We start from the raw sequence: 27,144 nt of genomic DNA, 5'->3' as shown, positions 1-27,144 counted from the left end.
GTGCCTGTATATTGCAACTGCCACAGAGCCCAGTGTTTTGACACTGTTACTGAAACACGCTCAACTATTTATGAGAGCTAAGTTGAATCAAACAGTTGGTGTGGCAGAAAAAACATCTGTGAAGTCTTTTTGTCTAGAAAGTCACTAAGAAGAGGAGGAGGAAGCAGAGCAATCACACAAACACAGATACCTCCCCAAAATCATAAATAGCACTGTCAAGTGGGAACAGATACCTTCCCCCACTCCCACTGTAACAACACCAAGCAGGTGGGGCTATCCCAGAGTCTCGGGCAATGCATCACTGTGGACAGCCAGCTCTTCTGGAGAGTTGAATGTCCCCTCTTTACAGACAAAAACGAGTTTTTTTTTTAATTCATTATTTCGAATATAATATCTTTCTAACTTAGACACTCCTGGGGAAAGGCCAAGCAATCTGTGTTTTAACAGGGTGCGTTGAAACACGCTAGGGTTTAAGGATCACTGCCATCCACTACATAGCTCTGAATTTCTGCGCTCTTAAGAGTTTTCTGCCTGCTTTCAATGGGCTTCCCTTTTACGGAAAGTTACTGAGTCTGCCTAACATGGATCTGCCTCTACTGGTTCTTTTCCCTTCCAGTTTGCTCCTTTCCAGTTTGTATCTAATCTGCCACAGGCTTAGAAATCAGTTGTCACAGTTCTTAAAAATCATGTGTAAAGTATAGATACATAGGATCAAACAAGACAAGAAGTGCATAAAAACTGGGAAAGCACCCCTGTGAAGGGAATGCATAGTTCTAGGACATAAATTTCTGAGTAGACATTGGTCATTTAGAGGCTTTTTTGCTTACTTCCTCAATTGTACAATATTTACTTGTTTTTATTCCTGATCAGTAGGAGAGGTTGCTAAATAACTTGAGTTCCAGAAAATGAAATGCTTCTGTGGTTTACTAGTGAGTCACTGGAACATTCATCTTAGTATTTTTACCATAACTGTAATAACTGTCATTCATTAAACTTTTGCTATGTGGCAGGCACTGTGCTATCTGCATTTTACATACATTATTTAATTAGATCCTCAGGCCTTGAAGTAGGTATTATTAACCTCATTCTAGATGAGAAAACCGGAGAAGGCAATGGCAACCCACTCCAGTACTCTTGCCTTGGAGAATCCCAGGGACGGCGGAGCCTGGTGGGCTGCCGTCTCTGGGGTCGCACAGAGTCGGGCACAACTGACGCGACTTAGCAGCAGCAGCAGCAGACGAGAAAACAAGAAGCACAGAGGTATTCAGAAACCTGCCTAAGATCACAGGACTATTAAGAAACATAACCGGAATTCAGGTTAGCTGCATTCCAAATCCACCTATTTTCTTTTTCCTCGTCTTCTCCTTCTTTTTTTTATTAAAAACAACAACAACAACAACAACAATCATTGGGCTATGTAGCACAGAGGCAGCCAGGTGTGAACCCAAAGCTTAGAAAAAGGGGGTGGAGTGGGGTTGCGGATAAAACTCAAAAGCAGGACAGGACTGTGATAAATGGTTCATATTCAGTAAAGGAATAGAAATGCCCTTCCTAGGAAGGAATCAAGGAAGGCAAAAGATTCAAGTCATGCCATCCTATCTGGAAAGTCAAAACCTATCACTGTCTACTGTAAGAAAGTCTCCTGATCTGTTTTCCACAAGGATCCAGATTCCCTTTTATATTCTACTTTGGGGTCCTTACAGTTATTATTTAAGCTTGTTTAAAGCATATATCATCTTTATATTCATAAACATCATGAGGTCAGAATCTTCTGATCCAGGGCCGAGAGACTGTAATTGATAATAACTGACCACCCCACTCCAGTACTTTTGTCTAGAAAATCCCATGGATGGAGGAGCCGGTAGGCTGCAGTCCATGCGGTCGCTAGAGTCAGACACGACTAAGTGACTTCACTTTCACTTTTCACTTTCATGCATTGGAGAAGGAAATGGCAACCCACTCCAGTGTTCTTGCCTAGAGAATCCCAGGGACGGAGGAGCCTGGTGGGCTGCCGTCTATGGGGTCGCACAGAGTCGGACACGACTGAAGTGACTTAGCAGCAGCAGACCATCCAGAATGATAAAAATCAAAAGGTCCTGTTGACTTCTATGTTTACTTACTCACTTTCCTTAAAAAGTAAAAGGAAAGGGAAAGGAAAAGGAAAATTCTCTTTCTCTTAGCCTACAATTCTGCTAAACATAGAGCAGCACTGTGATCTTTCCAGTGCTCTCTGAAATATTTAATGTGCAAACAGATGCTGTGAGTGGATACCGGTGGAATAAGACACACTGGGCATGTTGAAAGGAGAGCTCATGTAAGAACGTGTGTCATGACCAGTCAGAATGGCCATCATTTAGGGACTTCTCTGGTGGTGCAGCAGGTAAGAATCCTCCTGCCAATGCAGGGGACAGAGGTTCAATCCCTCGTCTGGGAAGATTTCACAAACCAAGGAACAACTAAGGCCACAAGCCACAGCTACTGAAGCCTGAGCACCCCAGAGCTTGCACTCCACAAGAGAAGCACCACAATGGGAAGCCAGAGCAACACAACAAAGAGTAGCCCCTGCTCACCACAACTAGGGAAAGCCTGAGCAAAGCAACACTGACCAGATGCAGCCAAAAAAAAATTTTTAAACTAAACAAAAAAATTTTTTTTAAAGAATGACAATTACTTGAAAATTCACAACAATAAATCCTGGAGAGGGCATGGAGAAAAGGGAAGCTTCTGACACGGTCAATGGGAATGTAAATTGGTACAGTCACTATGGAGAACAGGATGGAGGTTCCTTACAAAACTAAAAACAGAGCGACCATATGATCCAACAACCTCACTCCTGGGCATATATCTGGGCAAAACGATCATTCAAAAGCTACACGCACCCCGGTGTTCACAACAGCACTATTCACAGTAGCCAAGACCTGGAAGCAACCAAAGCAATCAACAGATGAATGGATAAGGAAGACGCAAGGTGTGTGTATATACACACACAACGGAGTATTAGCCATAAAAAGAATGAAATAATGACATTTGCAGCAACGCGGATGCACCTAGAGATGATCATACTAAGGAAAGTAAGTCAGAGAAAGACAAATATATGATATCACTTACATGTGGAATCTAAAACACAACACAAATGAACTTATTTACAAAACAGAAACCAACTCACAGACATAGGAAACAAACTTACGGTTACCAAAGGGGAAAGGTGGGGGTGGGGGGGAAATTAGGAGTTTGGGATTAGCAGATACAAACTACTATTATCAAATAGATAGGTAACCAGGTCCCTTCCATCTGCATAGAGGTTGTCTTTATCTTTCATTGACACGTAAAGATTGATAGGTTGGAACTCCTGATCTGTGAAGGCATCACCACCATTAAATGCCAAGACCTCATAAGGAAACAGAAGTAAGACTTGCTTTACAATAGAGGGTTTTACCAGCAAAATCCAAAAGCCATTTTGTGACGGGTACATATACAGAAGTGAAAGTACAAATTGACATTCAATTCTCAGTTGTGTTTGGAACTATGATTTGCTTTGACTTTCCTTTGTTAAAATTTCATTATTTTAGAATCCCATGTCTCTTTTTAATTTTTTTTTTCTGATTCACATTGCTAATGTATATTTTACTGAAGCAGAAGGAAAATAATGTAACTGTTCATATCAGTTTGCCCTACTGACTGTACTGTTTCTCATATAAAATGCAGCTGACTCCCTTCTACCTTTGGAAATCAGAAGCTGCCTTTCACCCACAGAGCTGTAACTTTTCAAAATCAATGTCTCTTGGCCTTCCCATCTTCAAGACCTTCTGGATTAAACTCAGTCCAGACAGTCTCTGCTGACCTTCACAAATCATCAGCCTTGAACAGCTTAACAACGTTTGGTGTTGAGAATTTGGGCCTTGACTTATCCATTTTAAGATTTTTGAAACCTTGGCAGAGCCCTGCCTGAAAGGTCTCTCCTAGACTACACAGCCATTGTAGGTTTCACTCCCTCTTTAAAAAGTAATCTAACCTGTGAAAATCCAAAACGATCGATCAACTGGATCCCTGTGAGATTATTCTCATCATAAAGAGCATTCTTCTGTGCCCAGTTCCCTCGCCACCACATTCTTGGCACTTCCACCAGATAGAATCTCCAGGTGGAAGCATGCCAAAGCTGAGATCCTGGCATGAAGAAGCAGCTCTATCAGTGAATGGCATCCTAACTTCACAGAAGGATTTAATCAAGATCTTCCTCATTGTAAGAGTGTAAAAGTCAGCCCTCTTAGTGCACACTGTTAGCAATGATTGATTTACCCACATTTTTCCAGGACATGCCCATGTGTCTCATGCACCAAGCAGTCCAAAAGTGATCGGCAAAGATACATATAACAGACATACGAAGCATCCCTGATTAGACCTTTGGTTTTCAAGACTGGAGTGTCAGAATCAGAATCCGGACAAGGCATAGATTTTTACAACTTATTTCTTTATTTGACTGTGGCAGGTGTTAGTTGCAGCGTGTGGGATCTAGTTCCTGGACCAGGGTCGAGCCCCAGCCCCCTTCACTGGGAGCGTGAAATCTCAGCCACTGGACCACCAGGGAAATTCAAGGGCATGGATTTGAGCAGCAAACACACCTGAGCTTGAATCACAACTTTGTTATTGGGCAGGACTGTGACTACTCTAACAGTGGAAGTGGGGCTACTATCCTTTGAAGTTGCTGTGAGGAGTAAATGAACTATGAAGTAGGTAACAATAAAGACATGCAAGAAAGGCCACCTCGTAATATGCACTGGTTCCCTAAGTAATGTCTGCATCTTCGCTTGCTATCCAGAACAGAGGTTTTACAAAGTATCATCCTGACACTTGCAGAGTTCTCTCTCAAATACACACTTCTCAGACCACACAGATCGGTGGTTTGCCCAATTTGACATGTGTGTGGATAGGTGTGTCCTGGGAATTAATCTAAGAGTTAGGAGTTCCACATTAAGGCAGGGTACAAGTATATCCATAAGAATAGGAGAAAGGGGAAAAAATCATATTGCTGAAAATGACCAATGTGAAGTTTGGTGACTCAAAGCTGGATAATTCCAAAATAATAAACGGTGGTAAGTGAATCCCACCATGGAAGATGGAAGATCCCCTGGAAGAGGGCACAGCAACCCACTGCAGTATTCCTGCCTGGAGAATTCCATGGCCAGAGGAGCCTGGTGGACTACAGTCCATGGGGTCGCAAACAGTTGGACACGACTGGTGACTTACCACACTAAGTGCTAAGCACAAATCCCATTTGCATTTCCCTCAAGGTCACCAGAGGCAGGGACTATGGATGACACTGGAGGCTTATATAGGAGCTACTATAGAAAGCTACAGCCTGACCTGGTCTGGAATGGCTGAGCACTTGGCCGGCAGGGTCAGAACTGCCCCAGATTCTCCAATCCTCCCAGCTGCCGCTTCCTTTCTGGATGATCCCATCCAATTTAAGTCTTGATTAGTATCACTTTGAACTTAATGTCTTTAGATCAGTATTGAGAGGTGAACCACAAATCTTTTTTATCAATCCATTATTCAGACACGAAAGGGAATTTTATACCAGACAGGTTATTTTTTAATCTCAGAGACATCCAATCTTTTATGTAATTGGGTTAGCACCAGCATCCCTTCCATAAGCCACCGCAACAACAATATTCACCTATGAATCCCTGAGTGATGCATTTGGCGTGCTTCTTCTCCAATCTCAAGGCTTTCTGGAATATTTTCACTAGTTTGGAAGCTGGGAGAGGGACTTGGGATAGTAATGAAGGAAATCATAGACTATTACAGTCTCAGTGGCTCACGGGAAGTGAGTGCATGGGAGAGACAGAGAGGACAGAATACGAAAAAGGAGAAAATAAGAAGAAAGGGAACAGAGGAAAAGAGACTCAAGTCTCTCAGAAACGGTTCAGTTCCTTCTTCTGGTCAGGTAGATCACTTAAGCCCAGTCATCAAAGTGGCCAAAAGTTTGCAAATCTGTCACACAGATCCTTAGAGATGTGCCAGGGACAGCCACAACGTTGGGGGAGGGAGACAGCATGAGTGGTATTTACCATAAAACTTGCTAATGGTTCCTTCCCGGGTGACTCAGTGGTAAAGAATCTACCGGCCAATGCAGGAGACTGGCATTCAATCAGGAAGATCCCCTGGAGGAGGAAATGGCAACCCACTCCAGTATTCTTGCCTGGAGAATCCCATGGACAGAGGAGCCTGGCAGGCTACACTCCATGGGGTCACAAGAGTTGGAGACGACTGAGTGACTGAGCACACAGCATGCACACACTACCCATATTAACTGTTTAATTACAATGTCCTAGAATATAAAAGTCATTCAAGGAGAGAGGGTGCAGTTCAAAGTATTAAATTCCTAAAACAACACAGTTTTCTGTCTTGTCTCTACTATTCTACTCAGCTGCCAAGACCAGGTGCTATTCTATTTGTAATAATAAATATAATACAATACTGAAGTTTTCATTGTATTTAGTTTTCAAACAGTTAAAATGTACACTTTCGGGTAATATACACATGTCAACGATTTTATCCACTTTTGGTGAACAGGAAAGGAAGAATAAGTTGAAGAATAAAGATCATAAAATAACAGTATGATATTAATACTGTAATAATAATTACAGTCAGAGTGTTCAAAAACATGGCATGTATCTGCCTGTTTAACCAAGGGTCTCTGTAGGTAGAGGCTAACTGGGCCTGTTCTAAAATTTGTAAGGGAATGCAAACAAGCATCTTCAGCAAAAAGAACTCAACCAAGAACTCACTCCATTAGCTCTCAAGTTAGAAAAGTGTGGAGCAGAATATTGACCCTAACATTTACAAACCAGACTTTAAAATGCATGACTTCACCCCCTCTAAAACCTTTCTCTGATTTTTAAACCAATAAGAAAAAATTCTCTCTTATAGTACTGGTGTGAGAATTAAATGTGTAAATCTCTACAGAAGTCCAAGAACAGGACCAGACACATAGTTGGCACTCAATAAATATGTGTGGTTTTTTCAATCATTACTTGTTATTCAAAAATTCTTAGACCACTCCATAGTACATGGCAAGCACTCTATAAATGTTAACTTTTAATATAATGATAACCCCTCTAACCCTCATCTTGTCCAGTTTCTATCCCCACTCTATCTTCCCCCTTATACCCAAGCATTTGGGAGAAGCAGACAAAATTCATAATTTGATGGATTAGACTTTCAGAACTTCCTGTCTTCCTCCTTTATGTTCTGAAAAATGTCAGAAAGAACAACGAAATGCCCACAGATGCGTAACTTTAAGAAAGATCAGGCTGATCGTCTTGGATTTGATCTAAGAGAACAATTTTCCCCTTGAATATCACAACTTCAGAATGTTATCATCCTGCAGAAGGCAAAGCATGGAGTCCTTTCCTTTTGACAAGGTTCCACTGTAGCATGGTTGTCTCTTTCTTAGTGGAGGAGAGAGGCTCACGCTAAGTTGTGTCCAACGCTTTGTGACCCCATGGACTGTAGTCCGCCAGGCTCCTCCATCCATGGGATTCTCCAGGCAAGAATACTGGAGTGAGTTGCCATTTCCTTCTCCAGGGTTATGTCATTTTATGGGGTTTTTCGTTTTGTAAATAAGTTCATTCGATCTTTTTTTTTTTTTAGATTCCACGTGTAAGAGATATCATATGACGTTTGTCTTTGTTTGACTTACTTCACTCAGTATGATAATGTCTAAGTCCGTCCACGTTGCTACAAATGGCATTATATAGTTCTTTTTGTGGCCAAATAATATTCCGTTGTATGTACGCACGACATCCTCTTCATCCACTCAACTGCTGAAGGACATTTAAGTTGCTCCCATTGTATGTACGCACCACATCCTCTTCATCCACTCAACTGCTGACGGACATTTAAGTTGCTCCCATGTCTTGGCTATTGCGATAGTGCTGCTAGTTGCTCGTTTTTTCTTTAATACCAAACTAAAGACAAGCCAGGCGCTGAAGTTCTGTGACATCTGTCCAGTTCACTGCTGCATTGCTGAAACTCACTTCAATACCTGGCACGAAGCAAAGGCCTCAGAAGTATTTGCTGAATGAGTTGCACACATTTATGTTAATAAAACAAATGCCTGTGAAAGGAGCCCTCTAAATGTTTCAACTTAGGTAAGTACTTCCACTTTGAGCCTACAGAGCATCTTGTTTTAATCTGCTATAATCTTGGTTTTCCATTATGAAAACGTTTCTCCCTTTTGAAAGGGAGCTTACTTTTTCAGTTCACTGATGAAGATAATCAGAATAAAGTGGAACACAGTGTGGACGGGAGAAAAAGGCAAGCCTCAAAAGTAAAGACCGCACCCCCAAAACAAGCAAACAAACTGCCCAGCAGCTCTTCAGTGGACACCCAAGCATCAAAAGGAAATTGACCTTTGCCTAGCAAAGCCAAGGGCTTCCCTGGTGGCTCAGTTGGTAAAAGAATCTGCCTGTAATATAGGAGACCTGGGTTCAATCTCTGGGGTAGGAAAGATCCCCTGGAGAAGGGAATGGCAACCCACTCCAGTATTCTTGCCTGGAGAATTCAATGGACAGAGGAGCCCGGTGGGCTACTGTCCATGGAATCACAAAGAGTCAGATATAACTGAGCAAGTTACACTAGCAAAGCCTAAAGTAGAATCTTGAAAAACAAATCCTTGAAATAAAAAGGGTACCTCTGCGATGATGAACAATCTTTAAAGCCTCAACACAGAGGGAGCAAAGGCCTTCCACTGAGCCCCTTGGTGGCCGAGGGAGCGGAGGGCACCTCCCAAAGGCAACTTCAGGCTTTGGCTCATGATTATCTGCATTTCAACTCAGCCTTGTTGGCCCACACAGATGATTTCCCCCCCTGCATCTGGTCAACATAGTCACCATTTAAAAATCACTGGGAAGTAAAAAAGCCCTTCCCTCTCCCTGGGGGAAAGTCCTTCATGCTAATAACCTCACAGCAGAGTCTGGCCTGCCTGCCTCCTGGCCAGCCCAGGGTCCCGGAGAGAACTGCCAAACTTCCCACAACAGACTACATCGTGCCACAGAAATCGGAGGGTGGCATCCTTCTGCCCCCAGCTCCAGCTTCCGGGATCGCCTGCCTAAGTCTCCTTTCCTGCAGCCTCCTTTGTCTCTCAGTTCCTGGGGATCCGCACCAGGCCTTGTCATTGTTGGGCAGGACAAATACAACCGACAGTCTCTCAACAGCTGTCTGCAAGAGCTGCCGCAGAAGACGCGTGCGCACAGCCGCACGCACACTCCCCTCCCTCCCTTCGGAACACCATCCGCACAGGCTGCAGGCTGCGCTGAAGCCGCTCCATTCAGCTTACCTGCCACCCTTTTCCTGGACGCACATTCCTGAGCCTCCAGGAGACCAGGTGGGAACCAACACTTGTTGGGCTTTCTAAGTTTACAGCTTTTACACGGAGGTGAGACCCCCCCCACCCCGACATTCCCATCGCCCCTGTGAACTTTAAATATTAACAACAGAGTGATATGAATGCCCAGTTTTTGAACACTGAGAAATTCAAAGTGGCAGAGAATAAATATCAATACACACTAACTCAGGACTTCATAAAAAAAAAAATTGCTTCATTTCTTAGGCCCACAGCTCCACAGTAATCATTTAAAAAAAAAATGAAAATGGATTAGCAGACATACTCTTTCAGATCCAATGACAGAAATTTTTACATTTATAGTTTTATAAGGATGGGGATTTAAAAAAAAAAAAAAAAGACCAGCATCTGCCTTATGGTCTCTGTGACCAGCTGGACAGATGGTCAAGAATATCATTAGTTAAGAAAGCTCTCATTCATTATCTAAAAGTCCCTCGGGCAGGCTGGTGTAAGGGGCAAGAATGTCCCAGAATGTGATATCTGAAGAATGTGTGTGTGTCTGAGATACGAGGCCAGCGCTGGAGACAGACGTGGGGGAGGAAAGGGAGGAACACACGGCCCGTTGTGATCCGAACAGCGACCACGAACACCTCAGTGGCAGTTGGTTACCCAGACACTTCCGGCTTCCATTCCCCGCCACCCGCTCCCCGGACAGTATTAATAGTGAAGAAAACCATTTAGAGGTCCCCGTAGCTGCCAACAATCCCTCCTTCTCTAGACGTAAGTACCTCTCCATCGGAAAAGCATGGAGAGACACAGAGGAAGACGTGCTGGCTGAAACTGTCTCTTCTTTGCCATCTCTTCTGGGTTCATCCGGAAGATGTCAGAAGAAAAAGAGGGTCTGATGTGTTCATCTCGACCACAGGGATTCCAGGGTAAAATATCTCTAAATTTAAGTCACCACTCCGCCTGGGTAACAGAAAGAGTGTGTGTGTGTGTGTGTGTGTGTGTGTGTGTGTGTGTGTCACTGGAGCAAGGGGAAGCAGAAGATGACAACAAGAGACCAGAAATCAACAGATCTGCGACTGTCTGGCTTTCTGTACCGATTTTTTTTTTTCTGTACTGATTTTTATCTACCATTTCAGCTTTATCTTTTACGAACTTCCGTCAGAGGGACTCTGGTACTGACAGGATAGGGGAGTTCCTTGGCCCTTTGGCTCTGTCTTCCCCCCAGGCATTAACACCTACTGGGGATGAGGTGCTCTGCTAGGAATACACCAGGAGCACAAGAGAAGGGGGGTCCCCAGCCTGCCGTTTTGGGGACTGCCATTTGGAGGGGGGCAGAGTGGACAGCAATCAATATTCATAGCTTCTGAAGCTGAAAAAACTAGTCTTCAAAATCCCTCATATATTTCTTTCTGCCAACGAGTCACACTGGTACTTTGATTGGACAGATCTAGGATATCAGTGAGAAAAACTTGAGGGTCCCAGCCAAACAGAAAGCCAGGTTCAAAGCAGGAAGCAAAGAAGTCAGAAAAAGAAGGATGGGGAGAGGGTCACTATTCACCCCCAGCTGGCCCCTGCTTCTCTCCCTTTTCCTGCTGTCTACCAGCTTTCCTTGGCTCTTAGAAAGCACCTGGGGCAGAATCCTCAGGTGCCACTGCAATGCCCCCTAAGGGGGAGAAAACTAGTAGCAACGACAATAACCGTAACTGTTTCCCACGATGAGTGCTTACTGTAGACTCGGCATCTGTTCAGTGCCTGAGGATCTATCACCACATTTAATGCTCGCAACATCTCTCTGAGGTTGCTATCACTGCCAGTGTACAGATGAGAAAACTGAGGCTTGAAGAGGTTAAATGACTTGCTCAAGGTCACATGACTAGCAGGGGACAGTGGCAGGAACCAGATCCAGGTAGGTTTTGCCTTCTAGTCAGGGCTCCTAACCACTTCACTATAAGGTCTTTCCATGTCTTGGCTGAGATTTTTCCAAAATGAAACTTACTGAAGAATTAAGAAAAAAATAAATAAACTATCAATTCAAAGAAAAAATGTTAAAATACAAGTTTCTTTCTTGTGCTCTTAAACGTCAAAATCTAAATGTCTGTCAATGAATAAGTTTGCCAGCCAATTTTCCTCCAAGGGTGTTAGGAAGGACATATAATACATGTGCATAAGTCTGGGTGAACTCCGAGAGTTGGTGATGGACAGGGAGGCCTGGCGTGCTGCGATTCATGGGGTCGCAAAGAGTCGGACATGACTGAGTGACTGAACTGAAGCTTTACATATTTTCAACACAATAGCAAACCTGCTGCTGCTGCTAAGTCACTTCAGTCGTGTCCGACTCTGTGCGACCCCATAGACAGCAGCCCACCAGGCTCCCCCATCCCTGGGATTCTCCAGGCAAGAACACTGGAGTGGGTTGCCAGCTATTTATTCTCTCAAGGAATACTCTCGCTCTATCCCCCAACCCAAGGTCTCTGTGGATCACATGAGATATTATGACTGAGGATTCCACTTTAGATTGTTTTTTGGTGCAAGTCTAAAGAAAAAGGATATTTAACTTTTAAACTTTGTATCTTCAAAATGAAAATACAGGTCAATTGCTTTTACAAAACAAACAACAGAAATAAGACGAACTCATCTCCTTGGTGGGTGGAGATCTTAGAATGAAGGGCACACATGAAAATGAGATTTGTGGTCAGATACAGAAAAGTCTCCTGTCACTCGGCCCTGGCTTCGTGGTTCTCTTCTCTGCCTCCTCAAGGCCTCAGGCTCTGTGCTCCGGGCAGTCTTCCTTCACCTGCGCCCCACTTCTCTTGGTGGCCTTCGGCTTCTCTGACTTTGTTGAGGCTTTCTAACCTTCCCCAAAGCTCCTTCTCTTTGTCGTTCATTCTGACCTAGCGTTTCCACACCCGTGGCCTCTGCACTGGGGTCGTCTTGCCCCCAAAGCCTGGCGTTATCTTTTCTGTCCCCCTTCCAACGTCCACTGCAGAGTCTGTTCTTCCTTAAGCTGGGCTGTCCTGACTGGGCCACGACTCCCGCTGTCATGAAGGCAGAGATCACGTCCTCATCCTCAACAACTTGGGCAAGTTCGTTCACTGGAAACACCCCAAAGTGTCTTCTCTTTGTCTCTCCCCTTCTAGAGCGGATACCTCATTGATACATTTTGTAACACAGATGTCTCCACTTCATAGGAAACTTCCCAGGTCAGCACTTCCATGAAAGGCCTTACAGACTCTGCTCCCTCCACACCCAACAAGCTCCAGAGGCCTCACGTCAAAGGCAGCCCTGAAGCACCCCTCCATTGCGGAGGTCACGTTTTTAACCCACCGTATCTTCCCATACGCTCCTGAGTTGTGGAGTCAGACGGATTTGAATTCGAATTCCAAACCTAATACAAAGCTCTGTGACATCAGGCAGGTCATTAAAATGCTCCAAACCTCAGTGTACGAGTCCTCAAAGTGGGGCTGATGATAACAGCTATCTTATGGTTCCCATGATATTTACAAGGGATGATGTGTATCAGATCCTTGCACAGCCGACTAGCAGTATTTAACACAGTAGCTACTATCTCCTGAGCAAAGCAGAGATAAAAACAAGCCCCATCTTCGGTCCCTGTATACTTTTGCAATTGAATCAGTTGCAATCAACAGTCCTCACTAGAATTCAGGGCTGTCCCTCCCTCCATTCTTTCCAAGAGGCTTGAAAACAACAGGGATAAAGAAGTGAAGCAAAAGACAAGAAGGAACCATAGGCACCACTCCAGCACCAAGGAACAGAAATAAAATATTGGGGTTTTAAAAAATATATATCACCCACTCCCACACCAATCATTTGCAGCTTGATCAGACTGTCAAGCATTAGCCTTACGAACCCTGTTTAGTTTAGAAATGGCAGAAGAACCCTAGAGAAAAGGAGGACTCTTTTAATCATTACAGTTTTTATTACACCGCTGTGCCTCCCACACAGTGAAAACAAGAGCTCAGGGCTGGTAATGGGACACCAGCTCTGCCGAAGGGATGGGGAGGCCACTTGAAACTTTACTTTTAGAAGCAGCCCAGTCCTGAAACCTCCCCAGACTCGATGAGCCATTTGTGTCTTTAGAAGAAAGTTTTAAAGGGGGAAAATGAAAGATTCAAGGAAAGGAGAGAGTCGAGCAAGAAGAGATGAGCAGGGCATAAAAGTGGAAAGGCAGCTAGAGTCGAGTACGTTCAGCTCTGACTCCAGCATCCACTGCCTGATGCCAGGAGCTGCTTCATGCTCAGCACAAGGGTAGACAATTTCCTAACTCAGGACAGTTCACCAGGGCTGGTCCTGCTGGAGACTATCGCTATCACTGGAAGAAAGACAGGCAGGAGAGATAAAAGCCTGGGTGGGCGCTGTTACCAAACTATGTCCATGAAAGACCCAGAGGACTCTGCTCATTCGGACATGGAGACTCTGACTTCTGAATCCCATTCTGGGGTCCTGATGAAAACCAGGAAAATAGGGACTAGGAGTTTAGTGCCTTCTCTCTTCTGGGGTTTGCCACTGGCCAGGAAACCCCTACATCACTCTCCAAAGAGGAAGCCAACCTCAGCAAAATGGACTTTTTTTTTTTTTTTTTTTGCCACATTGTGCGGCTTGTGGGATCTTAGTCCCCGGATCAGGGATTGAACTTGGGTCGTTGGCAGTGAGAGCCCCAAGCCCTGCCCTAACTACTGGACCTCCAGGGAACTCCCAGGATAGGCTTTTAAAATGGAAGAAACTGGGGGAAACGGAATTTATGAATGAATGCAGTTCATGTAAGAAGCAAATGATAGATCTATATATCTGTACTTGTACTCTTTTCATTGGGAAACTAAAGAATAAACAACTCCTATCTCCAAAATAAAGTTTCCTCTGAATCCTAAAAAAATGTTTAGTTGAGGTTAAGCCATACATAAAAGTAGCTGAAATTTCCCAGATGTCCCCTCATCAAATCCAGACTCCGCATTACCAATCCCCAGACCCTCTTACTGACCGTCCTGTTTATAGGCATTCAAAGCTAAAAGACAGGAAGTCATCAGAATATTCATTTTTTAATTGTTATGGAAAAGTCTCAGACTGACCCTTAAAATGTCCGGCATTCCAGAAGGTGTAATTCATTCCGAAATCCATGTTTACAAAATACAAGACAGTTGTTTGGATTTATTTCAAAAGTATTCAAAAAAAAAAAAAGATACACAGTACTCCCTTGCACAAAGAAAAGCAGAGCCTGTGGTAGTTGATTTGGGGAAAAAGAAGCGCATGTAATCATGTAACTTTTTTGAAGTAAAGGTTAATCTGCAGGAAGCAGGAAGTTAAGATATGTGTAATTAACCCCAAGGTACACAATGTAAAGAACGGAAAGTAAAAGACTAAGGAAGGAGCCAGAATGAGCCAGCACAGAAGTACAAGCAGAACCGACACATGGCTGAAATACTGCTTCTTCAGCTCGTTTCCTCCTTTAACTGTCACAGACGGGCATTTGCTTGACCATCACCGATCTGCCCTTTGCTTCTTACACGAACACTCTGGTCATGGGTCAGCGTAACCCAAGACAGTGTTATTCAAAGTATAGTCTCCGGACCCAGTGCTAGTCCCCAAACTGATAACGTTCAACGCTCCCAGGATAAGTTCCAGCTTTGCGAGTGCACAGTTAGCAATTTGTAACTGAAGGAACATCCAAACAGGTGATCACTTTCCTAGGGATTCATTTTTACTGTGTTTTGTCAGTGTATTGGTCCACCATGGATTGGAAATGGAAGGAGAAGAAGAAATCGATCTTTCACCAGAGGCAGTTTGCAGAACCTGCTAAAAACCTAAAACCTAAAATTGCAGATGGGAAGCTCTCAACACTGAGTTAAGAAAACACATGAAAATTTTCCATCGTTCAGTTTCTACCTGTGATTTGTTTCCCTGATGCAGAAGGCTGCCGGGTTGGTGCAGATAATGATGACAGAAGTGAGATGCGAAGGCTACTTCAGCTGGAGACACTGATTCCTCTCACACCCAGCCCTGGTTTCCAACTGTTTATCTATTCCACATAAGGCAAAACCCCATATAATCTTTTTGTTTGTCTGTATGCAAAAAGGACTTCTGAACTGAACAGTCTACTCCAGAGGAAAAGGAATTAAGAGTTTTAATGATTAAGCAGAGCCAAATATTTATACATCATTAAACACAAAATACATGAACAGATAGGTGGGTTCATTTCTCCCCCACGTCTTACTGTAAAGGAATGTGTTACAGTATCTGGACTGTTTTACATTCCCGACCTCTTCTTTTTGTTTTACCCTCTGTGGTTATAGCAATATCATTTTTATCTTCTAAAAATATTTGAGGTTTCTTCTGCTTAGATATTTTTTCCCCTAGAATCCTGTTTATGAGGAGGTGTGGGCATAAAAGATGTCCCTGTCATAACATTAAACACATCAAAGAAACCATAATATACATACACATTTGTACATGAGCGCGAGTGCAAAACCAGATCTACAACCCACTCCTGAAGTCCCAGCAGCAAAAATCCTTCCTGAGTCACTGTCTCATCACTGAGAAGAAAAACAGTATGTCCAGGGACCTTTATTTATCAACACTAAGGGATTACCGAAAATAAAACTTTTTAGCTATTGCCTCCATGATATTTAGCAAGTCAGGTTCAAGTTCTGTACGTAAACACAAAATGGCACTAAATACACAGGCACTGGTTGACTGAACAAGAGAGGGACCCTGTGACTGGGTGAGTCGAGGGAGAAATAGATGGAGAGGTGGAAACAAGTCAACAGGGACTCAATCTGAGAAGCCCTGTTAGTGAACACTGAAGTCTCCCTGGCATGATCTTACTCATAGCTTTACTGTCCAGCCATTCCTGCGCACAGGGGTCATCTACCAGGAAGGTAAGAAACAGACTTCGTGCCCAACACCACTAAGGATGGGAACGGTGCAGGCCTTCCCCCAGAACTTCATACCCAGGCCCTTTTCCCATCAAAGGCCTTCGCGGAATGGAGCTGGAGTTGTTTATCCTGCTTTCTTTTTCTATGAGGTTTACTTTCCCGAGATTAAACTCCGTCAACTTTACTGCCCAGAAACCTGTCTTCAGAATAGGACTTTCTGCTTTGAAGACTCCTCTTAAGAAATGTCAAGGGGCAGTAAACATAAAATAGGATCCATAGCCCCACCAATGACAACAAAAACAGGGCCCAAGCTGATCAGCCTCCTCCATAAAATACAGGCACGCTCTCTCTCTCTCTCACACAGTAGCAGCCCAATAAGATCTGTTGAGTGAATGTAAGCAACAGAGTGGGAAGCAGCTGAAGAGAAAGAATTCCTGCTGTGTCCTCCCCTTGTGCCTCCTTCCCAGTCAAAGGGGTTCAAGAAAAGAATGTTTTATGGCATGCTGCTGTTCACCACTTGGAGAGCAAGTTTATTCTGCCCGGGGGCCCAAGTGGGACGAGTTTGGTCATCTCCATATGTTCTGAAAGCAAAATTCTTCCCTTGCTTTCCTTTCATTTTGCAGCCCTGGTCTAATTTAAAACAAACCACACAGAGACAGTACAGGGTAAAGCATTGATGCTCACGCTAAGAAGGAAGGTGGGCCTGCAGGACGGAATCGCCCCAACAGAATATGAAGAAGGGTTTCCTTCCATTCACATCCCACTGTCCTTCCCCCTCACCTGTAGCCTCCTGGGCCTAGCATGGGGCTCTGCCTACAGTCGGTACGGTTACCATGGCCACTAGCCCACATCAATGCAAGGCCTCAGAGTCCCCTGCATGCGGCATGCAGCCTCACAGGCCAAGTTCGTCTCAGTGATGGATGTCTGGATATTCAAGTTCAAATGCGAAGCACCCACCGGGCTTTCCCCAGATCAGAACTAAACCACTTAGGGATTTTACAAAAGAAACTGAATTGAGGACTTGTTAAAACTACTACAAATATCCCCTAAAGTCAGAGAACAGAGTGAGACTCTTGAGCCCCACTGGGACTCACTTTGTACCAATAGCCCTAAAATCCAACAGAATCAGACCCACTACAAGCCATTTCAATATACCTTCCTCCTTCCTGCCCTGGGCCCGATTTAGGGACATCCATGTAGGTGGCTCAGTGGTAAAGAATCTGCCTGCCGATGCAGGAGATACAGATTTGATCCCTGGGTCAGGAAGATCCCCTGGAGGAGGAAATGGCAACCTACTTCAGTATCCCTGCCTGGAAAATTGACAGAGGAGTCCATGAGTAGCAGAAAGTTGGACACAACTGAGCAACTGAGCATGTACATGCACGTGGGTTGCATATGGAATCCTAACAGAAAAACAAGAGGAAATACAGATGAATATGATCCTTGTCTGCACATACAGGTCATCTGGGCTCCTCAGACCCAACACGTAAGACTTGCCTGAATCAAGTTCTTTTCCTCAAATGCAGATCAGCCTGGAAAAGTTACACCATCCACCTCTGGAATCTCCAGTTATTCTTTAGTTTTACCTCTCAGTTCTACCAGAAGGTTTTGCAAAGTCTTCTCTGTTTTAACTAAGCCAAATGATGTTTTGTTAATGGCAGGGTTTAGGGATTTGGCTTTGTTTTAAAATCAACTTGCCATTCCCTGCCTGTCCCAGGCTGTTAACTGGGCATTTGGTCCCTTCCACGCCTCCTCCAGGCCCAAGTTCTCTCCCACACACTGGCTCCTACAGGCTACAAAGGAGCCCAGTGGCAAAATAAACACTATATTTTTTAAAAAACCAACCTGCTGATAGTGGAACTCAGCCCCAGGAAGGCCAGGTGCAACCATTAACTTTGCTGCCAGCAGAGAACAGCTAAACTGACCTCCCCAATTCTGTAGCTATATCACCATCACTCAGCACTCAGTAAGACTGAATGAATGACTACGATTATCCTGTAATATCTGCTTAAGAAAAATTTTTCCAAGCTCTTACTGAAAATATAAATTGCTGGACAAGCTAAGGGTTAATGACCACTCAGATATTTACCCGTTAGTCGTAGACACAACTTTAAAGTCCTGTTTGTCTTGTTACAACCATTTCAATGTTTTACTTGTTTACAAAACTTTTCTCAGCTATTTTTGATAATTTGCTGTCATATGAGCAATACAATATGTCAATATGTGTATATACACCAGTAAAGTGTGTAATGCTGGCACACTCTAGCTCTAAAGATCAGATTCTTCAAAGAAAATTGAAATGTCATTGATTTCATTATACATTTTTACTAGTAGATCAACCATTTTGATGTTTATTTCTTCCTAAATCCTCCAGATTCCTGTTCCTGAGTGTTTATGTCTCAGATTTCCCCCATCACCTCCTTTCCCATCAGTTTATTCCTAATATTCTGCTTTTCACTTCAAGTTATTATGAAGCATGACCCCAAACCAGCATTTATTTCCTGACCTCCAAAATGCAAAAGACTCACAAACAAGAAAAAAAGAGGAAGTTTTTAGCGACTATTTTTGGACCCCATAAACAAGGCTTAGCTTTCCAGAGAGAGAGAATCCTTTAACCTACTTTGAGGACTAAAACATGCCTTGAACACATTAGGTTCAAGGTTTTACCATAAGATGGGGAAAAGACAAAGGTCTAATGTTTAACATGCTATGATTTTTTTTCCCCTACATTAATAACCACCTCGTCCAATAGTAACCTCAGAAAATATTATTTTTAAAAGGACAGTTCACACAGTGTGGTGTTGTGGGACTGCTACTGTTTTGGGGGCTGCAGTTGCTAAGTGACCATTTGGAAATGCTTCCCCTCAAAATCCCTTCTAAAGTTCTCTGCAGCTAAGGAGCTGCTCCCAGGACCACAGTGAAGCTGTCAGCAGGCTGTGAACAACTTCACAAAGTCAAGGATTTTTCATTCCAGCCACAGCATAGAGAAGCCAAAAGATCTAACTAGTGTGGTCTAACCTGTTCCTGCCTTTGCTTATTTCTTCCCAAGCTCTCAACAAACAGGTAATGGGGAATTAAACATTTGGGACGAGTTACTCAGCTTGTTTTGCAGTCACAGGGCTGGTCCTGGCAGAGCAGCCAGTAACTTCAAAGGACACCCCTAGTCTGGATCAGTTTCACAAGGGACAGAGCCCATGCCCGGGAAGGAGGGGGGGGGCTCATAAAACTCAGAACCGTGAGTTTATTCCTTGCCCCTAGCTACCTGAGGCACACGGCACCCAGGCAACAGTTACCACTCCCCGCTCATGAGCCAAAAGGGTTCCCTGCTTGGCCCTGTTAGACTCTCTGGAAAAGGTAAAGAGAAACTGGGTGCCTGCCATGATTCCCCGCCACCACTTCTTACTGTCCTCCGCTCTCTGTGCCTGGACACAGCTATTGATACTTAGAGAAGTCATGTTTTCAGAGCTGTTTGGCCAAAGCAGGTGACACATTGTATCAAGTGAGCAATTCTGAAAATACTTTCGATTTCTTGTCTTGTCTTTTCACACAAAAGTATGCTTAGCCAACAGGTACCTTGCAGTTTTAATTTACAATACAGTTGCAAAACTAAAAATGAGGCTCCCAGGTTGTTTAGAAACACGCAAAATCCTAGTGGCTGGTAGAGCTGCTGCCTTCATTAACAGTCACATTTTCCCAGAAACTCTAGCTCCAGGTGTACTGAAAGCCATCATTTTAGGTTATTTTACATTTGTGGCCATTTGTCTGACAGACGGCTTCTTAGGCCTCTAACATTCTTGTCAAAATTTATGCTTTCTCCTTTAACTACTACCGGTCTAAATTTACTTTACTAAAGGAAATTCTGGCCCTAATGAAACTCATATAAACTTTCCATTTCACCAGGATGCTCTTCGGGGATTCAGCATAAGTCTTTTCTGAATCTAAGTTACGGCTATTAAAGGCCCTCCACACATGTTCGTTTTCCAAAGTAAGAGCATCTTTCTACACATACATAAAACATTAAGAGCTTCATGGAGGTGTCCAAAGTTACTCTAAGCTGAGACTAGCTGATCTTGGCAGAGATTCTAATGTCCCCCACGTGGACTCTGCCTCACCAGGATGGCCCTAAGACCTTTGTCCCCTGCGATTTTTCCTTCTTTAATTCCTCTTTGGTAAACACACATTGTTGGACTCCAACTCTTGCCAGTTCAGCTCCAGTATACATTTCTTTTATCTTACAAAAGAGTTAAACAATATTCTGTCAAAATTGCTTCAAGTGCTTTTACCTGTTTTATTTCAATGGTCGTCTACATCAATGTGAGACAGAGAAGACCAGGAAATTTAAAATATCAAAAACTACGTGACTGGCTCCAGATCGCACAAGTTAGATGGAATCAGAACGAAATCACCAGCTTTCAGACTCTTGCCGACAGGGTTAATTTGTCATAGGCCTCGGTCTTGTGAATATATAGTAAATATAAATGGAATTTAAAACACTTAAAAGAGGGGAAGGGGAGGGAGAGAGAGAGAAAAGGGGGGAGACGAAGTAATGAACAGTAAACTACTTCACTAGAAATCTTCTTCCTGTTTTTGACTATGCCCCATTTAACTCAGAGGGGGAAAAAATGAAAACACAAAATGGACACTTCCACCAATCCCTTCCCTGTATTACAAATTTCCATTTGCTGTGTGACTCTGGATTCTTTCAGCAATCACGTTCTCCGCTTGTCAGCAGAGGGTCCATCTATCATGTACATCTTGCCACTGAATATTATTTTAGACACTTGTGTCTGTCATAGCAACCCATTCTAAGCCAAATAAAATATCCCGTTAAGCAGTCTCTGCCTCGACATCCTGTTATTTGGAGATCTGTACTGTTCTTAGCCCCTCACCATTGTAAATAATGCTGCCACGAGAAACTCCATTCTTTACAAGTACTGGGGGTTTCCTATTAGGCTAGGGAAAGTCATGTTTCAGCTCTTTTTGCTTCATGCCAGATTCTTTACAGGGATGGTATCCTTTTACAGAAACATGAACAAAACGTAAGTGGAGATGGTTTCCCACATTTTGATCAACACTAGGTTTAAAACTTTTACTTACGTCTTTAGTCTTCAAGGTATGCAACTGCACTCAAGTTGTCTTGATACATGTTCCTTTAACTCCTGACTAAGGTGTGCCCTTTTCAGAGTAATAAATTATGGTCTCTTTCCACCCTATGTAAACTGTCTCCTTTACTACTCAGGCTGCCTCTTTTTAAGCAATGAATCATGCCATAGGTGGGAAAAGGAGTCAAAAGTCATTGTCTAGTCGTAACTAACCATGCCATCAACTGCTGAGGACAAAAAAGAAACACAGTTCTTAAGGAATTAAGGAAAATGGGAAATATTTAGCCTTCTAGAAACGAGTAACAATCAATCAAAAATATTTAACAGTTCCCACGTATGCAAAAACAGTTCCCGCAAAATTCTGTTCCCACACAATTCATCAGGTCAAAGGGAGAAAGTCTTTCCCCCACTTCTTACTATTCTCCACCATCCACTTACCACCTGCCCCTTTTCCCAGACATACCCCAACATCTCCATCATGCCAGGACAATGCCTCCAGTCACCCAGGGCACAATCTCGTAATCTGCTTTGACTACTCTTTCTTTCAATCAGTTCTTCTTCCCTCAAAACACCTTTTTATTTCCATTCTCAGTGCCCCTTTGGTTGGCTTTCCTCACTTTTCCCCAGACCAATGCATTTCCCAGCAAACCTGCTCTCCAGCTCTCAGGCTCTGCTCCTCCATCCATCCTATGTGCTGCTACCAGTGAAACCTCCTATAGCACAGAACTGACTTGTCCATCCCTGATTTCTGGGGGATTTTATGAATCACTAGAATATATCCCAGCTGGTTCCCAGGCAAGACCCTACATTTCCAATAGCACTCTCTTTGGAATTTGTTAAATTTCTTGAGAAAAGAGTGTGCATCATCATCTTTGTATCTTCATGTGTGTGTGTGCATGTGTGTGTGTGTGTGTGTGTGTATGCTCAGTCATGTCCAACTCTTTGCAACTCCATGCACTGTAGCCCACCAGGCTCCTCTGTCCATGGAATTTTCCAGGCAAGAATACTGGAGTGGGTTGCCATTTCCTACTCCAAGGGATCTTCCTGACCCAGGGATCAAACCCCTGTCTCCTGCATTTCCTGCACTGGCAGGCAGATTCTTCACCGCTAGCGCCACCTGGGAAGTCCCTCATATCTTCATAGTGCTTCACAAGATTTTCAGTTCAGTTCAGTTCAGTAGCTTAGTCGTGTCTGACTCTTTGCGACCCCATGGACCACAGCATGCCAGGCTTCCCTGTCCATCACCAATTCTCAGAGCTTACTCAAACTCATGTGCATCCAGCAGGTGATGCCATCCAACCATCTCATCCTCTGTCATCCCCTTCTCCTCCCACCTTCAATCCTTTCCAGCATCAGGGTCTTTTCTAATGAGTCAGTTCTTCACATCAGGTGGCCAAAGTATTAGAGCTTCAGCTTCAACATCAGTCCTTCCAATGAATATTCAGGACTGATTTCCTTTGGAATTGACTGGTTTGATCTCCTTGTAGTCCAAGAGACTCTCAAGAGTCTTCTCCAACACCACAGTTCAAAAGCATCAATTCTTTGGTGCTCAGCTTTCTTTACAGTCCAACTCCCACACCCATACATGACTACTGGGAAAACCATAGCTTTGACTAGACGGGCCTTTGTCAGCAAAGTAATGTCTCTGCTTTTCAATATGCTATCTAGGTCTGTCCATCCTAGAGGAAATCAGTCCTAAATATTCATTGGAAGGACTGATGCTGAAGTTCAAACTCCAATACTTTGGCCCCTTCATGAGAAGAACTGACTCACTGGAAAAGACCCTGATGCTGGAAAAGATTGAAGGTGGGAGGAGAAGGAGACGACAGAGGATGAGATGGCTGGATGGCATCACCAACTCGGTGGACATGAGTTTGAGTAAGCTCCGGGAGTTGGTGATGGACAGGGAAGCCTGGCGTGCTGTGGTCCACAGGATCACAAAGAGTCAGATGCGACTGAACTACACTGGGGTTTGTCATAGCTTTTCTTCCAAGAAGCAAGTGTCTTTTAATTTCATGGCTGCAATCACCATCTGCAGTGATTTTGGAGCCCCAGAAAAATAAAGTCTGTCACTGTTTCCATTGTTTCCCCATCCATTTGCGATGAAATGAGGGGACCAGATGCCATGATCTTAGTTTTCTATGTGTTGAGTTTTAAGCCAACTTTTTCACTCTCCTCTTTCACTTTCATCAAGAGACTCTTTAGTTCTTCTTCACTTTCTGCCATGTACACAGAAGAACTAATTTGAATTACAGTTTCTCCTGTAACCCAGTTCTTAGTACCGAGTCAAATGTAAACTTCTTAAAAACAGTGTCTTTTTATCGCCCGTGGTCCAGTGCTTCTCCATAGTAGAATTTACACAAATAATGGTTTAATAAATGAATTAAGGCATTTCTAGCTCTTAATTCCAGAGAAGGCGATGGCACCCCACTCCAGTACTCTTGCCTGGGAAATCCCATGGATGGAGGAGCCTGGTAGGCTGCAGTCTATGGGGTTGCCGAGAGTTGGGCACAACTGAGCGACTTCACTTTCACTTTTCACTTTCATGCATTGGAGAAGGAAATGGCAGCCCACTCCAGTGTTTTTGCCTGGAGAATCCCAGGGACGGGGGTGCCTCGTGGGCTGCCGTCTATGGGGTTGCACAGAGTCGGACACGACTGAAGCAACTTAGCAGCAGCAGCCGCAGCAGCTCTTAATTCCAACCTGGATCCACTAGCTGTGTGCTCTAGAAAAAGCCACCTAGAAATACATTGGTATTTAAGAGGTCCACTGAAAGGAAAATAGTAATATTCAGAATACTCCTGTAAATTAGACATCGAAAAGAACACATTGTAAACATTAAAAAAAATAATAATAATGGGCCTTCAGGCTAAGTTCCATTACCAGATCATAATTAATATATAGATGTGCTATGGAAAGAAACGTGTTACCAAGACTAATACATATACTTTCCAAAGAAATGACACCACTTAGAATGCACTCCTTCCAAAACTGTTAGTTTCATAAGGCTCAGTTTCTTGATCAGATTCTGACCAAAAATAAGAAGAATGGAATTCCCCCTTGACATCAGCTACTTTTCTTAATCCCAGCATGATTTAACAGATGCTGCCTGGACTAATAGTAGAGAATTCCAATTTGTGCTCTTTCTTTAATTAGCTTCATGACCTTGGGCAAGTCACTTCACCCCAGGGGTCTCTGTTTTTTCACCTGGGAAATAAGACTGTCTGGCTCTGGTCATTAGGATTGCATCCAGCTCTAGAGTTCAATTCAATGATCTGTGAGTTAAAAATAAGCTGTTCACTGATACACACAGCAGCATGAATGAATCTCTAATGCATTGTGCCAAAGGGTTACATATTCTAGGATTACCTTCACATGACATTCTGGAAAAGGCAAAACTAGGAGTCACGAGATCAGTGGCTCCCAGAGATTAAAGGTAAGGGGGAGGGTTTGACTACAAAAGGGTAGTATGAAGAAATTTTCTTTGGATATAAAAGAATTGTTCTGTGTCTTAACTGTCATGGTTATAGGACTCTCTCTGCATTTGCCAAAATTTACAGAACAGTACATCAAAAAGAGAGAATTTTGCTGTACGTGAATCACATAATTTAAGACATGAAAAAAACACATTTCAGGCTTCCCTGGTGGCTCAGTGGTTAAAGAATCCATCTACTGATGCAGGAGACACAGGTTCAGCCCCTGGGTTGGGAAGATCCCACATGCTGGGGAGCAACAAAGCCTGTGTGCCGCAACCAGAGCCTGTGCTCTAGAGCCCAGGAACCGCAGCTACTGAGCCACATGCCTCAACTACTGAAACCCAGCCACCCCAGAGCCCACGCTCCGCACTGAGAAGCCCACACATTGCAACTAGGGAGTAGCCCCTGCTCTTCTCAACCACAGAAAGCCCACACAGCGCAACTAGGGAGTAGCCCCTGCTCTTCTCAACCACAGAAAGCCCACACAGCAACGAAGACTCAGCACAGCCAAAAATATACAAATCAATAAAACTAAAAATATATATATTCCTCTAATCCAATGCAATTTTTGACATTGTGAACAGTTTCCCCTAAGAAGTTAATATGGACTTTCAGTATCTGCTAATAACATTTTGTCCCAAGACTGATGAGCTAAGTCTGTATCCAAATAATCCACTGCTTCTTTCTGTGGCGTTATTGTTGCTTTTAACCTTTAGACAAACAGTCTACCGAATCCTTTCTCATGGAAGAAAAGATTTTTCTTTCATTTTCCAGTGAGCTTTTGACAATGAAAAAGTCAAATGAACCCAAGCAGGAACGATTCTTGGGCTGCCCAGGCCCCACAATGGCGTTCAGAGAATGTCAGAATGTTGTTATTACTCTTGTGATTCATACCAAAGATATGAGGGACAGCACATGCCTAATAATAACAACACAGCAGCAACAACAGCAGCTGACATTTAATGAGCACTTACTATGTTCCAGGCCCTTCTTGCAGTGCTCACACACAGCCTTACTAAGTGCTATAGTAACTCCTCTACTTCTCAGAATCATCCTGAAATAGGCCCAGCAAAACCGAGAGATTCAACAACTTCTCAAGGTCAAATGGCTAGGCCGGTAGCAGAGTCAGAGGTCCAACCTAGACGGCCTAAGTCTTACCACCACACTAAGATCCTGTGTAGAAAAGTTTATGTAAAGGAGCAATTCACTCATCTCCTTGCACAGTCTATCAGTTCAGTTTAGTTGCTCAGTCATGTCTGACTCTTTGTGACCCCATGGACTTCAGCACACCAAGCCTCCCTGTCCATCACCAATTACTCAAACTCATGCCCATTGAGTCAGTGATGACATCCAACAATCTCATCCCGTCATCCCCTTCTCTTCCTGCCTTCAATCTTTCCCAGCATCAGGGTCTTTTCAAATGAGTCAGCTCTTCGTATCAGGTGGCCAAAGTATTGGAGCTTCAGCTTCAACTTCAGTCCTTCCAATGAACATTCAGGACTGATTTCCTTTAGGAGTGACTGGTTGGATCGCCTTGCGATCCAAGGGACTCTCAAGAGTCTTCTCCAACACCACAGTTCAAAAGCATCAATTCTTCGGCACTCAGCTTTCTTCACAGTCCAACTCTCACATCCATACATGACTACTGGAAAAACCATAGCCTTGACTAGATGGACCTTTGCTGGCAAAGTAATGTCTCTGCTTTTGAATATGCTATCTAGGTTGGTCATAACTTTCCTTCCAAGGAGTAAGCGTCTTTTAATTTCATGGCTGCAGTCACCATCTGCAGTGATTTTGGAGCCCCCAAAAATAAAGACTGACACTGTTTCCCCATCTATTTCCCATGTAGTGATAGGCCCAGATACCAAGATCTTAGTTTTCTGAATGTTGAGCTTTAAGCCAACTTTTTCACTCTTCTCTTTCATTAAGAGGCTCTTTAGTTCTTCTTCTTCACTTTCTGCCATAAGCGTGGTGTCATCTGCATATCTCAGGTTATTGATATTTCTCCCAGCAATCTTGATTCCAGCTTGTGCTTCATCCAGCCCAGCGTTTCTCATGATGTACTCTGCATATAAGTTAAATAAGCAAGGTAACAATATATAGCCTTGACATACTCCTTTTCCTATTTGGAACCAGTCTGCTTCTACTATACGATTCCACCAATTCTTAACCAGGCTTTCTTCAGAAATTGAACAGAAGGCCTTTTCTAATTAGACAAGTCAATATGTTCGCCTCCACCGGGTGAGTTCACAAAGAAGTGGGCAGAGCAAAAACCCAGCTGCCTCTTTCTAGTCCACCCTCAGGGCCTGCAACAAATTTGACCT

The 27,144-nt window shown here is 43.6% G+C and overlaps 1 protein-coding gene and 1 long non-coding RNA gene across 5 annotated transcripts in view; both read right to left on the bottom strand.

Annotated features, from left to right (window-relative positions):
* MAML3 (mastermind like transcriptional coactivator 3) overlaps positions 1-27,144 on the bottom strand; it is a 459,812-nt gene that overhangs the window by 364,238 nt on the left and 68,430 nt on the right. The window lies entirely within an intron of this gene.
* Positions 1,381-25,252, bottom strand: LOC133228580 (uncharacterized). The gene is made up of 2 exons (XR_009730275.1): positions 23,311-25,252; positions 1,381-22,539 (listed from the first exon to the last, which is right to left on the bottom strand). It is a non-coding gene; the product is annotated as an uncharacterized LOC133228580 (long non-coding RNA).

The sequence above is a fragment of the Bos javanicus genome, chromosome 17 (genome assembly GCF_032452875.1).
Source record: "Bos javanicus breed banteng chromosome 17, ARS-OSU_banteng_1.0, whole genome shotgun sequence".
In the NCBI taxonomy this organism is placed as follows: Eukaryota; Metazoa; Chordata; class Mammalia; order Artiodactyla; family Bovidae; genus Bos; species Bos javanicus.
Note: the sequence above shows the minus strand (reverse complement) of the source record. Positions and strands in the feature narration are given on the sequence as shown.